The 15645-nt window shown below is 41.0% G+C and overlaps 1 protein-coding gene and 1 pseudogene across 15 annotated transcripts in view; both read right to left on the reverse strand.

The window, feature by feature from the left end:
- The window catches only part of PDE4D (phosphodiesterase 4D), a 1644269-nt gene that overhangs the window by 405911 nt on the left and 1222713 nt on the right, over positions 1-15645 (reverse strand). The window lies entirely within an intron of this gene.
- LOC138845202 (U6 snRNA-associated Sm-like protein LSm6 pseudogene) lies at positions 5629-7356 on the reverse strand (annotated as a pseudogene).

Genomic DNA, 15645 nt, shown 5'->3' on the forward strand with positions numbered 1-15645 from the left:
ATAATGTGCACTTTAAGTAAAAGTGGCAAATAAATGCAAGAAGTTTTCTTCAAGCTCTTTAAAACAAGTTGAGTCTGTAGCGATTGGAGGTCTCATCTCTGTTGTGTTGCGCAGGGCCATTGCCTTGTAGATGCTGATGTTCTGGGTTCTGGATACTCACTTCTCTGCATTGAAGATCTCCTAAGGTATTTTCCACCTTCAGTGCTCTAAAGTGGTTCCCCTGGAGCAGCTGAAATACAGTCTGCATTTGGGCTGTGGCACAGACACACAGAGGCCTCTCTGTACCGGCAGATAAATGGCAGCAGATGGAGGCAGCCGTGCGTCCTGTCTCATAAGCAAGCCTGCAGCCTCGGAAGAAGGGAGGAGCCCTGAAGCACCGTGCAGTTGTTCATCTAGCATCAGTGTCACTGTCATGCGTGCTGCAGAGGAAACTGGAAGTCACTAAACACAGTAGGCAGACAGCCACCCTCACAATTCCTGCAGGCTCATTTTCCTCACTCACATCTTGTCTTTTTGCCAAGGGCGGGCTTCTGGGCCAACATGTTTTGCCAGGCTGGATTTTTTTTTGGTGGTGTGTAGAAAGATAATTAATGTTACCATATTAATTCCATTACTGTTATCAATGTACTAGAAAATGAATACAAAAGTGAATTAGCCTACTAATATACTACTAGTATATTAAAATAGTGTATTAGTATATACTATTTTATCGGCTTCCTATATAGCACAATAGCACTTTTAAATTACTATCAGTGGAAATAATGAAGAAAATATTTATTGAAATTGGCTCACCATATACAAGGCGCAGTTTCAAGGCATAAAATCTATTAACTTTTATATACTCACAATAGTCTCAAGAACTTAGCATTTCCAACCTAATGTTAAGTATGAAACCTATAATAATTATGATCATATCGTTAGTAAAACAAATTGTAATAACAGCAAAGATATGAGCATTTACTCTGCATTAGGCACTATTATATATGTGTTTCTATGAGTGTACCTCTATGTGCATATCCATCTATTGAAACATACTCTTTTAATACTCACAATAGTCCTGTGAGTTTGGCATTGCCATTCTCATTGAGAAATGAGGCAACTAATAATAGTAATAGCGAATAAAGAAAGCTAATGATAGTAATAACAGCTAATGTGATTTTAATACTCATCAGCAATTGTAGACATTATCACATTTGGTCTTCACAGATGTTGGCATTACCATCCTGATTTTAGATATGATGAAATTCGTAAGAATTCAAAAACAAGTAGCAATAAGCGGGGAGCTAGGATTTTAACTCAGATACAGAGACCAAGGAATGGCCTCGCATCAATGAGTTAGGTAACACATTCTGGAAATGCAGGTGCAGGTGAGACAGGTTATGTCCACAAGGACTTCATATAGAGAGGAGTGTGTTTTACAACATGATGCATCAGCTGGAAAAATGCAAGATAACATCTGTCTTCTAGGGCCTACTATGTTCAAAGCTGTGTACATAGCACTGGAGAAGATATAAGTGTGGAAGTGATACAGAAGGTATCTGTGTATCCTGGGAATTAGTGACCCAGCAAGGGAGATCACACCCACGTATAACACAAGAGAGTGAATGAGGTAGGTAGAGTTGGGAGGAGGCAAGTGACAGCCGAACTCCATCTACACTGGAATATGGAACTTATGGTGTGGAACTGTGGAATATTAACATCCAGCTAGCCAAGGTTCACTTTTCATTGAGCTCCACGTAGTAGCTCTGCTGATGTTGCTCTTGTACTCAATCAACAGAAACGGGAGAGGAAGCAGAGGGGCAGCTTGGACTGCTGCCACACAGCAAGAGACCTGTGCTGCTCTCAAAGCTGGAGGCTGAGCACTGCGAGGCTCTGTTTGCTCCCTTCACTCCCAGCGCACCTGTCTCTCAGGACACCTGGCAGTCCAAGAGGCCAAATAAACGTGCACTCTGGAAAGTCCTTCCTCGGGTCAAAGAATGGGGCTTTTCTGCCAAATTTAGAAGAGCCCCCTGCCAACCATCAGGTCAGCAAGATTTTCTGGATGCTTTTGAGGCAGCAGCAATTATAAACCTGCAAGAAACAGTCTGGGTCATGATGATTCTGCGAGACAAGGTGTGAATGGCGCACTACCATGCGGCTGAAAAATGGAATGGAATCCTGTGTTCCTCCCCTTACAAAAATATGAATTCAATAGCTTATACAGTGATAAAGTGACTCATTTTTATCCTCATTATTTTATTTCGGTATCCTGCTTACTACTGAAAAGATGGAAGGTGGAGGGTACTAGTTATAAAACAAAGCTGAAGGGGCTCTGTGGCATAGTAGGCTAAGCCTTCTTCTGCAGCTCTGGCATCCCATAGGGGCATTGGTTCATGTCCCAGCTGCTCCACTTCCAATCCAGCTCTCTGCTATGGCCTGAGGAAGCAGTAGAAGATGGCCCAAGTCCTTGGGCCCCTGCACCCACATGGAAGACCTGGAAAAAGCTCCTGGCTCCTGGCTTTGGATTGGTCCAGCTCCCACCATTGCAGCCATTTGGGGAGCAACCCAGCAGATGGAAGACCTTTCTCTCTGTTGCTTCCTCTCTCCGTAACTCTGCCTCTCAAATAAATAAATAAAATCTTAAAAAAACAGAGCTGAAGAGGATTTATCTATACCTGCAAAGTTCAACCGTCTTCAACATCTGCAGCCTCACACTCCATCGGCACTGACTCTACTGCTTGAACAGGTCAAGCGCACATGTCTTGTCTCCCTCCTGAAAGGTCTTGGGAATTCAGATTCAATTTGGCCAGCAAAGAGCACTAACAGTCCCTGCTCTACAGCTAATAGCAATATTAAATCTGCTACATATTAAAGGCGAGATGGAATATTCCACTCATATATTGTTTAAAGATTTATTTATTTGAAAGGCAGTTAAGCACAGAGAGAGGGAGACACACCCACCCACACACACACACACACAGAGGAGGAAGGGAGAGAGAAAGGGAGAGAGAGATGTCCCATCATCTGCTCGTTCACCCCTCAAATGGCCACAACAGCCAGAGCTGGGCCAATCTGAAGCCAGGAGCTTCCTCTGGATTTCCCATGTGGGTGCAGGGGCCCAAGGACTTGGGCCATCTTCCATTGCTTTCCCAGGCACTTAGCAGGAAGCTGGATCAAACGTGGAGCAGCTGGGACTCAAACCTGCATCCATTATGGGATCCTGGCGTCCTAGGCAGCAGCTTTACCTACTACGCTACAATACCAGCTCCTGCCACTCATATATTTAATAGTCCTAATCAAAGGCAATTCGTTAAGATCATGCTAATAAACACAGGATACTTATCATGCTTTTAACTTTACAAAAGACAGGTGGAGGTTTGACACAGAAGTTAAGATGCTACTTGGGATGCTTGCTTCTCAAATCACAGTGTCTGAGTTTGAGTCCCAACACTGCTTCTGACCCCAGCTTTCTGCAAATACACACCCTGGAGGCAGCAGGGGATGGCTCAAGTACCTGGGTCTCTGCTGTCCACCTGGGAGACCCAGATTGAGTTCTGGGTTTCTGGGTTTGGCCTGGCCCAGCCTTGGATGTTGCAGGCAAATGAATCAGCAGATGTGTGTCTATATGTCTCTTTCTCTTTGCCTTTCAAATAGAATGAAAATCAAGATTTTAAAACTGTACAAAAGAATTATTAAATTACCTTCCCCAAATTATGTTACACAAGGCTAAAAATAGGAACAGGAGTCTTTTGTGCTGTTTTTCTTATCATGAAAGCCTCAGACTCTTCTTTTGTTTGAACGCTGTACTTCTAATACATTTCTCATTATGAAAGATAAGGATTTCACAATCTCATTCCCCTACTTCCCTGTATCTATTCACCCCCTGCAGTTACACAGCAATCACTGGCTAACTGAATATTCAGGATTTCCCTTATCCCTGTGAAGTAATGTTTACTGATAAAGCTAAATGATGCGCCACGAATAAGCTTCATTTATCAACAATGTTTCCTCCCCTCTGCAGTGAGAAGTTGCCTCCTTTTTTAAACACTTATTTTCATGTGGCATTACCACTAGCTCTTCCATAATGCTCTATAATAATTTTTAAAAACCCTTTGAATAATATTTTCTGCCTTGGTCAAGCAAATCAATGGTATTGTCAGTTCCTGAACAGTTGATTGATGACTTAGATGAGGTTAGAACTCTCGCTTGCACATAATTTTCACTTAGAAATCTGCATGCACCACTTCATTGTCTTCTAAGCATCATGTGCTTGGAACAGGATTAATCAATACCACCTGACCCTGGTCAGAAATGAAGTCCATGGCATTTTTTTCCCCTCTCTAGAAGCTTTTAGGGACTTTTATTGAATTTATAACTGCTGTACTGGTATCTCAAGAAATGTCTGTGGTATTGGTCTGTTTTTCCTTCAGGCTGAGCACTAATAAGTCTTTTTAATGCAAAAAAATGCCCTTCCATTTGAGAAAATTTTTGTATTGTTTGATGAGTTCATTGTTTTCCTTTTTTTCTCTTTATTGAACTTGTGATAGTCAAATATTAGCTGTAGGACTCTTTTATAATGTTCTTAATCTTTATTGTCTATTTTTATCATTATATTTTCTAATCATTTGTATCTACCATTTTTAATTTTAATTTTTCATTTTATCTTTCATTTTTAAATTCTGTGAACTCTTCTCTTACTTGCTAACTGTATATAGTGTCCATTTGTTTCATTAATGTAATAACTTACTTTGGTGACAATATTATTTTTTTCTGAGAATTCTATGTGTTTCTTGAACCATTTCTATTTCTCCATAGTCACTGCTATTATTATTTTCAGTTGTTTGTTTCAGACTTTATGTTGGAGAGCTTCTCCAAGGGTTTGTGGCACCTTGGCTGTCCAATGACATTAGAGGGAATGCATTAAATCACCGGTGGGATGCCCTGCATGACTTAACTGGGTTCGTGGATTCTCATCATTCACTGCAGGGTGGCTGGAGAATAAAGAACCTTGCCTTTTCACTATGCAACCACCTAATGCCAGTGCTACAGGTCTTTCCTTTGGAGACTGACTTCATTTTTTTGTAGATAAAGTTTCTTCTGGTTCCTTCCCAGGCACGATAAGCCCAAGTGACAGAATTCTTATCCTCAAGTGTGACTAGGGAAGTTACAACTTTGTCATCTATGGCAGACTTTTATTTAATCTCCCACCTGCCGTGGACCTGGTACTTCCAGGTTGAAATACTTTTGTTTAGATTTTTCATAGGATAAATTCCCATGTTTCTGATGAGCTGGAATGGAGGTGGTGTCCTAGCTGGGCAGGGTGAGAGGAGGCCCAGCCATATGCAGATCTCCATCCATCTTCCCTGTGTTCCAGATTTCCACAAAAGGAAGTGTTTTCTCCTCTCCACGCCCCACCCCTACCCGCTAAACCCACCCTTCTGTTTTAATCCTTTCAGCATTTTGGATGTTGAACAGAGAAAAAGGAAAATGCAATTTAAATCTGAAATAACTCCTTACAATTAAGGTCACAATTTTATACATATATCTCACATGTTGGTGAAAAGACACCAACCACTATGAAAATAGCACAAATTCTACCACGAAAGAACCAAAAACATATTAAATTTTTTCTTTTTTTTAAAAAAATTATTTATTTTAAGTCACAGTTAGAGAGAGAAGGGGAGAAACACAGAAAGAGAGAGGTCTTCTATCTGCTGTTTCACTCCCTGAATGGCTGCAATGGCCAGGGTCCTGCCAGGCTGATACCAGGTGCCTGGAATTTCAACCAGGTATCCACGTGAACAGCAAGGGCTCAAGCACTTTGGCCATCTTCTACTGCTTTTCCCAGGCCATTGGCAGGGAGCAGCTGGGACATGAACTGGTACCCACATGGGATGCCAGCATTGCAGGTGGGGGCTTTACCCACTAGGCCACAACACTGGTTCCAGAAAAAAGAAATTCACAATGTATATATCCAGCTATGAACAGATCTCCTGGTCTTCTCTCCTGTTTACTTCTGTACAATCCATTGTGTCCTTGGATAAATGCATCCCATATTTACCCTTCAGCTGTCCCTTTACACAGTCTTCTCTCTGACCCAGGGCTACATTCACATAGCCATCCTGGAATTTAATTTTATCACACCTGGTTGTCTAATGATTTGCTTCAAGAATTCACTAGGGGGTTACTTCTGCAGACTCATTTTAACAATCTTGGGAGGGGAGAAGCTTGAGTTCCAATCCCAGCTCTGCTACTTAATTATCTGTGCCTTGAACAACTCCTATTTTCACCTCTCATGGCTCCTGGCTTCTTATCTCATGGCCAGGACTCAGAACCTTCACTCCAGGCATTCCTCAAGTCCTGCCTCCTGGGACAATTACAGCCAAACTGCTATTTGCCTCTGCTAGCCTCCTCAGTGAGCATTTCATAATTAGCATTCTCAACCTTGCTAATTTCTATTCCCTATTTTCTAAAATACTCTCATATCTCCAGTTGTCTCATTTCTCACCCATTCTTACAAGTTTATGCTCTTCTATTTCTTTATTATCATTTTAAGAGAGATCTTTCAAAGGCAGATAGTTAAAGAGGTTGTATTAATTTGCTAGAGCTGCCATCACAAAATACCACAGACACAGTGGCTTAAACAACAGATATTATTTTTTCAGTGATATTAAGGTTGCAAGTTCAAGGTCAAGGTTTGGGTCCTCTTGGCTTTCAGGTAGCCACGTCCTTACTATAGCTGTCTGTGTGTGGGCACATGTCTGATTGCTCTTTGTGTGTCCAAATTTCCTTCTCTTTTAAGGACATCAGCTAGATTGACCAGAGCCCTTCCTAAAGGGTTCGTTTAATTTTATTAACTCCTTAAAGAACTATTCTACATTCTGAGGCACTGGGGGTTATGCTTTCTATATATGGGTTTTGGAAGGACACAATTCAGCCATAACAGCAGTTTAAAATGTATTTAAAGAAAAATACTGGACAGTACCCAAAGTATATGGAAAGCATTGTCTATCCTTTTTCTCCAAGATACCAGGTTCATCTACCCAAATTAATGGTGTTCTCTGTGAAATAACACATCTTTCCTTAATTCATTCATTGAATAACAATTACCGAGCATCTAGTTTTGCAAAGTTCTTGGTTTAGTAGCACAACGGATGCAAAGGTAAGTCAGACCCAATCTCTTGTTTACAAGACGGTATCATTTGATAGGATACGACCAAGAGGCTTTCTCTTTCTGTGATAAATTTTTATAGGGTGCTTTGGAATATGAAGTATCTGTCAACTTCTTCATGGTGATGCCTTAGGAAAACAATGTTTCAAGTGGATAGTAACATAGCTCATCTTTTGCATGAAATGCCATCCTTTTCACTTCTGTTGGTTTTTTTTTTTTTTTTTTTTTTGACAGGCAGAGTGGACAGTGAGAGAGAGAGACAGAGAGAGAAAGGTCTTCCTTTTGCCGTTGGTTCACCCTCCAATGGCCGCCGCTGCAGCCGGCGCACCGCGCTGATCCGATGGCAGGAGCCAGGATCCAGGTGCTTTTCCTGGTCTCCCATGGGGTGCAGGGCCCAAGCACCTGGGTCATCCTCCACTGCACTCCCTGGCCATAGCAGAGAGCTGGCCTGGAAGAGGGGCAACCGGGACAGAATCCGGCGCCCCAACCGGGACTAGAACCCGGTGTGCCGGCGCCGCAAGGTGGAGGATTAGCCTATTGAGCCACGGCGCCGGCCTACTTCTGTTGGTTTTTGAAAATCACTTTTGTCATCCAGAAGTCAGGGGATTATAAAGGTTATCTCACGTTTTGCCTGCCACCATTTTATGTTAGAGAATACAACAGCTCAACCTTCAATGGGAGAAGAACAGAAAGTAAAGATTAAACATTAAAAGTATTTTTCCCCTCTGCTGCATTTATCCTCTCCTTAGGCAAGTTGGGATCACCAGGGTAGAACTGTCCATAGAGAAGAACGAGTGTCTGCAAAGCATGTAACAAACCTCCAACAGCTCTGGCCCTGGCTTTTCTCCCTGGGCAAACACATGAAATTGAAGAGCACCGCCATATCTCTTGCTTGCATGGGCTATTGATCCTTGGAAAAATATTAATGATTAACCTAAACTTAAGCAACACAATGAGAGGTTGTTACTTTGTACTGGTTATCTTTGACTTAACCATCTCTACAAATTACATTATGATGAGTACAAAGCAAAAAAAAAAAAAAAAAAAAAAAAAAAAAAAAAAAAAAAGGCTATGTCATTTATTGGTAAGTTATTCTGACCAAAATATGAGGACTCGTTTCCATCAAGCTTGGGACGCCTCCATGTCAAGTCACAACATGTTAACCCTGTCTATCCCTTGCTGACTACAGGGCATTTTCCCGGAGTATAAGGTTAAGCTTAAGATGCTAATTTACCCAAGGTTTTCTTTATTCTGTGGTCTTCACAGGTGATTTTCTACATTTTGGCATGGGTGGTGATGCATTATGAACCAGATAAGAAAAATTCAGCCTGATTTAAACTTGTCTACCTGGTGCTAAAGCCCATTTGGAAGAAAGAAAATCTATGTTTCGTATATTTTTTTAGTAGGAACACCATTGCCTGCAGCAAAAATTTGTGATTTATTAGGTTGTATTTATTATTTGGATTTACTAATGGACTTTTTTTTTTTTGGTTAAAAGGAATTGGAGTGTTATTTGTCAGTCCTGACATCAATGCTGCATGGACTATCAAATAAAATACAACTCCATGGTTGTCTTGTTGCAGGCATTCTTTATTTGCCACCTATACTATGCTGAGTCCTTCCTACAGCCCCCTCCCCCTATTCTGACAATCCCCAAACCTGGTACAGCTGCATGTAGATACAAATAGACAGATGGCTAGCATACATATTGATCTAGGCAGACAACTTCACAGATGCAATATGTGGGAACGGATAAAATCAAACAGACTTAGGAAAGATGTGTAAACACTGTTTGAATTTCCCTGCCTCGATTATTTTAAGATCTGGATCGATTCGGTGGCAGGACTCACACGCCTCAGGGGCATTACCAGCTTCTGTATAGAGCAGTACTTCCTTAAAGGGATTGCATGCAGGAATAGACCCAGAAGTGCCTCTCTTAATAAATCTACAAATGCACACTCATTTATGTTGCTGCCTGTGTCCTCACAATTCCACTAAGTGCTAGTTGTACCCCAGCAGTTTGCAGGCTGGTTGATAAATGAAGCATATATTATGTAGAGAGTCAAATGACAGTAACACCTTACAGTGAAGGATATTTTAAGAGCCGCATGCTTAACTGCTTTGGAATCATAGTGAAAATAACAGAGCTCACACCCTCTGACTATACCCTCATTGAACGCCAGGATGTACAGTATTCTGAGTTCTCAGGACAACCCTGCATCCTTTGGTTTTCTCATTCTAACTCTGCAGATGAGGAATGTGACCCCAGGATGGGTCAGTGACGGTGTCAGAAAAACAGGGAACTAAACAGATCCACCTGGGCCCCGAGCTTGGCGCCCTTCCGCGAGGCTGTGTAACCCTGATCATGCAGCATGGTGGACTGCGTCATGGTCTTTGGATTTTGTCAGGGCCAAGGGATGGGCTGGACGTTTCAGAAAAAGTAACGTTTGGGCAGGTCGAGAAACAAGGGTGACCCTTCAGGAGAGGAAAGGATGTGTCACCCAAGACAGTGACAAGTCAGGGCCAGAGAAGATGATTAGGGCAAATTTTGGAGGCTCTGGATGCCAGGCAAGTGTCATGGTGAGCTCACACAACAAACTGAGACCTTACCAAAGAACACTACACTGTGTTAGAGATACGGAGACCCAAAACCAGCCAACTACCCAACAAAGCAGCGTAGGCTCTCAAAGGCTCAGGGTCTGCTTACCCCAGCACACAGAACAGTGCTGGGTGGGTTTGGTAGAGGTCTGTTTAGGGGTCTATGGCAGCACAAGGAGGAGGTGTCATTTGGACCTAGTATTATCAAGAAAGCTTCCACGAAAGCTATGGATTTATTCTGGAAGTGACGGAGAGTGAAAAAGGGATTTAAGCTAAGTTTTGTGATCCAAATGCCCATTTCAGCAGGTTGATTCAACAGCAGAGTACAGAGGGCATAGTGTGGAGTGATGGTTAGTCTGTAGACTGAGGCTGATCAAATAGAAGATGGCTGCACTGTTGATGGGAGAGGGGCATGGAGACAACGCAAGCGGAGAGGTCCTATGATTTGATTACCACTTATAGCCCTTGCCTATGTTCCTGCAAAACAGCGGTCATCTACTTTTCACTGGCTCAACACTATATGTAGTTGAGCATTAAGCCTGTGGTTATAAAATACATTGAAAGTATGTTATTGCAAAAATGAAAAGAGAGGGAGGAAGGAGGGAGGGAAGTATTGTTATGTCCTTAAGATTGTATCTATAAACTACATGAAATCTCTTCTCTTTATATTAATAAAAAATCTAATGAGAAAAAAAGAAGGCAAAGAGGAGGGGAAGCATGATTTGTGGCAGTGATAATCATAAAGAACCTGACCTGATGGCAGACAAGGGTGATGAGGGAGAGGCAAATTCAGTGATGCCTCTGTGGTTCTGAGTTTAGATAAATGGAAATTGTCTTGAAAAGAAACATGTGCGTTCCCCTCAGGAGAGGTGATTCCAGGAGTAAGTTGAGATCAGCTGAGCCAGGACACTCTGACAGTCAGATATCTAGGCAGAAGTGCATGAGTGCAGAAGAGGAAAACCTGCATTTCCGCATTTTTTTCCAGCATCTGTTTGCTTGACAACCTCTTAGTCCCAAAGGGGAGAAGTCTACCTATTTCAGACACTCAGAGATGAATATGGGACAAGAGGTCAAAACAAATAGATGGTGGCAATAAACACAATAACAATGAAGGGTCATATCTGTTGAAGGCAAATTATGCACCAAACATTGGGCGGAGGTTTTACAGCAATTATTGGTATACTTTCACTTAATCCTCATAATAACCTTATGATGTAGGTGATATCATTACTCCACTTTATACATGAGGAAACCGAGGCACAGGGAGAAAACAGTTTTCCCAAGATAAAGTCAGGTGGGAGGTAGATTCTCAGATCATCTAAATGTGAACTGATCTATGTGGCAGTTGTTAGATATACAAGGCTGTTGGAGCGCACAAAATGGAGTTAGTATAACTGAAGAACTGAAATTTTAGAATCACTTTTCATTAATTAAAGTTTAAAGACTGAAGGTCTACTACTTGGAAAACATTTAAGTATTTTTGGAACAAATTAGGTAAGTGAATTTACATGTCTAATAATAAATTTTGTAAACTCTAACTACAGATCTCAAATGGTTGAGGAATATTTAGTATTCAAATTGATATAAGGATACAAGATTTCAAAACTTAGCTTGAGGAAGTAATGTTAATTATCTCATTAATCAGTGTATATATTGACTACAAGTTGAAATGCTAATATTTTGATATAGTGAGTTAAATAAAATGTTTTTGAAATCAATTTTACCTCTTTCTTTTTGACTTCTAAATGCAGTGCTAGACAGTTTAAATTATAGATGTGGCTCACATGATATTCCTGTGGCCAGTACTGGTCTCAACATCGAGTATTCGTGAGAGGAACTGCATGGCAAGATCAACCACGTAGTTAACGGGACAAGTTATTCCTTTTCCAATTTGGGGTATCTCCCTTGGGTGAATGTCTGTACAGGACACCCAAACAGCCTTCATTTAAAGGGACAGTGCACCTTGGACCTGATTGCATGGCCAAGCTCCCCGTGCTCTCATCAGGATCAATTCCTTCAATTTTCAGTGAAAATAACACTGTGTAGCGCACTTTCTGATACTTGTTTACCTCTGAAAGGAGAATTATTTTGCCTACAGTTGTTTTCTGCCTTCCAACCACAAGCTCTGCCTTCACATGGGTCTCAATCCAGAGCCAATTTTATAAGAGAATCCCAGAGAAGAGCCCAACAGGAGCTTCTTGGAGCTGCCTGACCAAATAATTACTGGGAAACTGGGAGCTATTCAAGGTACAGCCTTGTATACCTGGACTAATAGGGACACATAAACGGTATATTTGAGAACTGTTGACAATAATCCATGTTTGTTCTTCTAAGAGTTTTATGTGACAAAGGTAGATGATTTTAATTAAATGTCCAAAAGGATGATAGCTAAGTACCTGTCAATATTTGACTTCTACAAAAAATTAAGGTAGTTTTATTCATCAAGAAGAGAAATCTAAAATCCCACCAACTTTTAGGCAGTCCATATCCATGAAGCACGATGTCCCCAAAGTTAGAATCCTCCAGATGTTTAAAATAGGCAAGAGTAAAACATTTGATTCATTACATGTTCACTGAAGTCAAAAACAAAATTCACATTTACTTGCATCTAAAGAGAATAATACCTTTTCCCTTCTCTATGTCAGCTATCTTAACATACTTGACATCCACCCACAAACTAATTCAGGTCATTGGGTTTACTATCAAATGCCTTTAGAAGACATAACAACAAAATTATATGGGCCAGTGCTGTGGCTCACTTGGTTAATCCTCCGCCTGTGGCGCCAGCATCCCATATGGGCGCTGGGTTCCAGTCCTGGTTACTCCTCTTCTAGTCCATCTCTCTGCTGTGGCCCGGGAAGGCAGCAGAGGATGGCCCAAGTGCTTGGGCCCTGCACCTGCATGGGAGACCAGGAGAAGCACCTGGCTCCTGGCTTTGGATCGGTGTAGCTCTGGCCGTGGTGGCCGTTTGGGGGGTGAACCAACAGAAAGAAGACCTTTCTCTCTGTCTCTCTCTCTCACTGTCTAACTCTGTCAAAAAAATAAATAAAAATAAAAAAAATCTAAAAAATAAAATTATATGTACATGTTTTTATGATACATGTATTAAATATCATACCCTCTACGAGGTATTCTCCAAATTTTGAAAACACTGCTTATGAAGCCATAGTGCAAGAGATAATCTGATTTACTTTACTCCTTTTTAATTTCTACTATTTTAAAGTACTAACTACATATTCTTTTAAATAATTAACTACAGAGAGCTCATATGCAATACACTTACTATGGATTCTTACAAATCATATATGGTATGTAGCATCTTAAAATAATGCACGGGGCTGGAGCTGTGGTGCAGCGGGGTTAAAGCTCCAGTCTGCAGTGCCGGCATCCCATGTGGGTGCCAGTTCACACCTGGCTGTTCTACTTCTGATCCGGCTCTCTGCTATGCCCTGAAAGCAGTGGAAGATGGCCCAAGTCCTTGGGCCCCTGCACCCATGTGGGAGACCTAGAAGAAGCTCCTGGCTCCTGGCTTTGGATCAGTTCAGCTCTGGTGGTTGCAGTCATTTGGGGAGTGAACAACCAGAATGGAAGACCTCTCTCTCTCTCTCTTGCTCTCACTCTACCTCTCTTTGTAACTCTTTCAACTAATAAAATAAATCTTAAAAAAAAAATAATGTATGGAACACTGACATGCCTTAATCCATAGACTACAGCTGTGAAGTCCCAAATCTATAAAGCAAATGAAAAGTAACTTCCCTGGGCAAAAGCATTGAGAGAAGACAAACAAATCTATTAAAGAGGACATTAAGTGCATTTGAAAAGCCTAATAACATACCCAAACTCCTGGAAAAATAATGTATCTAACTACCAATAAAACTGTTTTTTTGAGCCACTAGAAAGGAATAACACACAAATGCCCGCATCTAGGAAAACCATGTGCTTATTGAACTTCTAGTAAGAAATGTTTGGCTAAAAAGAAAAGGCCATTTTAACTTTTTTAAAAAATAAGCAACATAATAGAAAAGATGGAACACACAACCTCATGGTTAATTTTCACTATGTGGGCACAAACATATTGCTTTCCTATGACTGAATACTAGCATTCTTTTGTTGTTGAGGTTGGTTTCTTTTTTGTTCTCTAGAATTCCAAAACTATGCAGTTTTATCCATAGTCAACAAATCTCTAACCATTGTGCTGATTTTGGTTGATTTCTGGCAATTGTACTACTTAAACATTCATATTCATTGCTGAGAATATAATAGTAGCGCAAACGAGCATTTGATCATCTGTGTTACTTTTGTTTAATGGGAATAATTGCTGGTTAAGCTCAGGATTCAATGCTGGGGCTAATGATGATTTTATTTACTTATTTATTTAACTAAATATTAATGGCCAGCTTAAAAATGAATGCCATCTTACAAAGTACTTGTAATTTATAATTTTTTAAAAAAATATTTATTGTTTATTTGAAAGGCAGAGTTATGGTGGGGTGGGGGAAGGGAGGGAGGAGTTATTCTCCTTTGTTGGTTCACTCCTCAAATGGCCTCAACATCCAGGACTGCCCTGCTGAAGCCAGGAGCCTGACGCTTCCTCTGGGTCTCCAATGTGGGTGCAAGGTCCCAAGCATTTGGTCCATCCTCTGTTGCTTCCCCAGGTGTGCTAGCAGAGAGCTGGATCAGAAACAGAGCAGCTGGGTCTTCAATGGGCACCCATATGGGATGCCAATGCTGCAGGCCGGAGCTTTAACCTGCTGCGCCACAGCACCGGACCCCAGTTTCTACAAAGTCTAAGTCATCTCCACAAAAAATATTTAGGAATAAAATCTGATGTATTCTATTTTTTAATAAATTATGTTCTATTCATGCTGCATTGAAAGAACTTCATAATATAGAACGAGATAAGAGTAATGTTCTTACATTAGAAACAAAGAACAAATTAAAAAGAGAAATGACAGTGACTTTGAAAAACACTAATTTTGACTGTGAAGTCTAAATCCAACCTGCAAGTGTGAATGTTTCCCAAGAATTGTGGCTTGGCCCTCTGTTTTCCCATTTCCAATCCTAACCTTCTTTTACTTTGTTTGATATCTGCCTATGTCCTCTATTTGTCCTGTGAAATCAACAAAATCAGTGTAGTCATCAATAAGTCAATAACTTCACTCTGAATCCTGCTGCTCCTCTTCCTAACCACCATCTCTGTCAACGAGATCATCTTCTGATGAAATCCAGGACTCATTATGGTTTCCAGGCATCATCAGGAAACAGCACCGTCTTTCCATTCTTACATACATTTTCAAGTCTTGCCAATCCTTCCTCCATTGCATCTTTAGAATATGTGTTTTCCTATCTATTTTATTACTACCATGCACCGTTCCATGTTAGGCCCTAATTAGATGATCTCTTGAAAACAAAAAGCAAAACAGGAGCTGGCGCTTTGGTGCAGCAGGTTAAGTCACTGCTTGCGATGACAGCATCTTAAATCAGAGTGCCGGTTCGAGTCCCAGCTGCTCTGCTTCCTACAGGTTCCTGATAACAAGCCTGGGAAGGCAGAAGATCGTGGCCCAAGTGCTTGGATTCCTGCCACTCATGTCGAGAGAAGGGAGTTCCTGGCTCCTGGCTCCTGGCTCCTGGCTCCTGCCTTTGGCCTGGCCCAGATCTGGCTGTTATGGGCACTTTGGGAGTGAACCAGTGCATGGAAGTTCTCTGTTTCTCTCTCTGTCATTCTGCCTTTCAAGTACATAAATAAATAAACAAATAAATATTTTAAAAAATAATTTGCTTTTGCCAATAAATTTTTATTTAGTCATTAGGGAAAATATACAATATATTAAAAAATGGCAAAAATTCAGACTGAAATCCACCATTGTAAGTTAGTTACCATCATTAATTCCAGAGTC

The sequence above is a fragment of the Oryctolagus cuniculus genome, chromosome 14 (genome assembly GCF_051225735.1).
Source record: "Oryctolagus cuniculus isolate XC-2025 breed Fujian yellow rabbit chromosome 14, ASM5122573v1, whole genome shotgun sequence".
In the NCBI taxonomy this organism is placed as follows: domain Eukaryota; kingdom Metazoa; phylum Chordata; class Mammalia; order Lagomorpha; family Leporidae; genus Oryctolagus; species Oryctolagus cuniculus.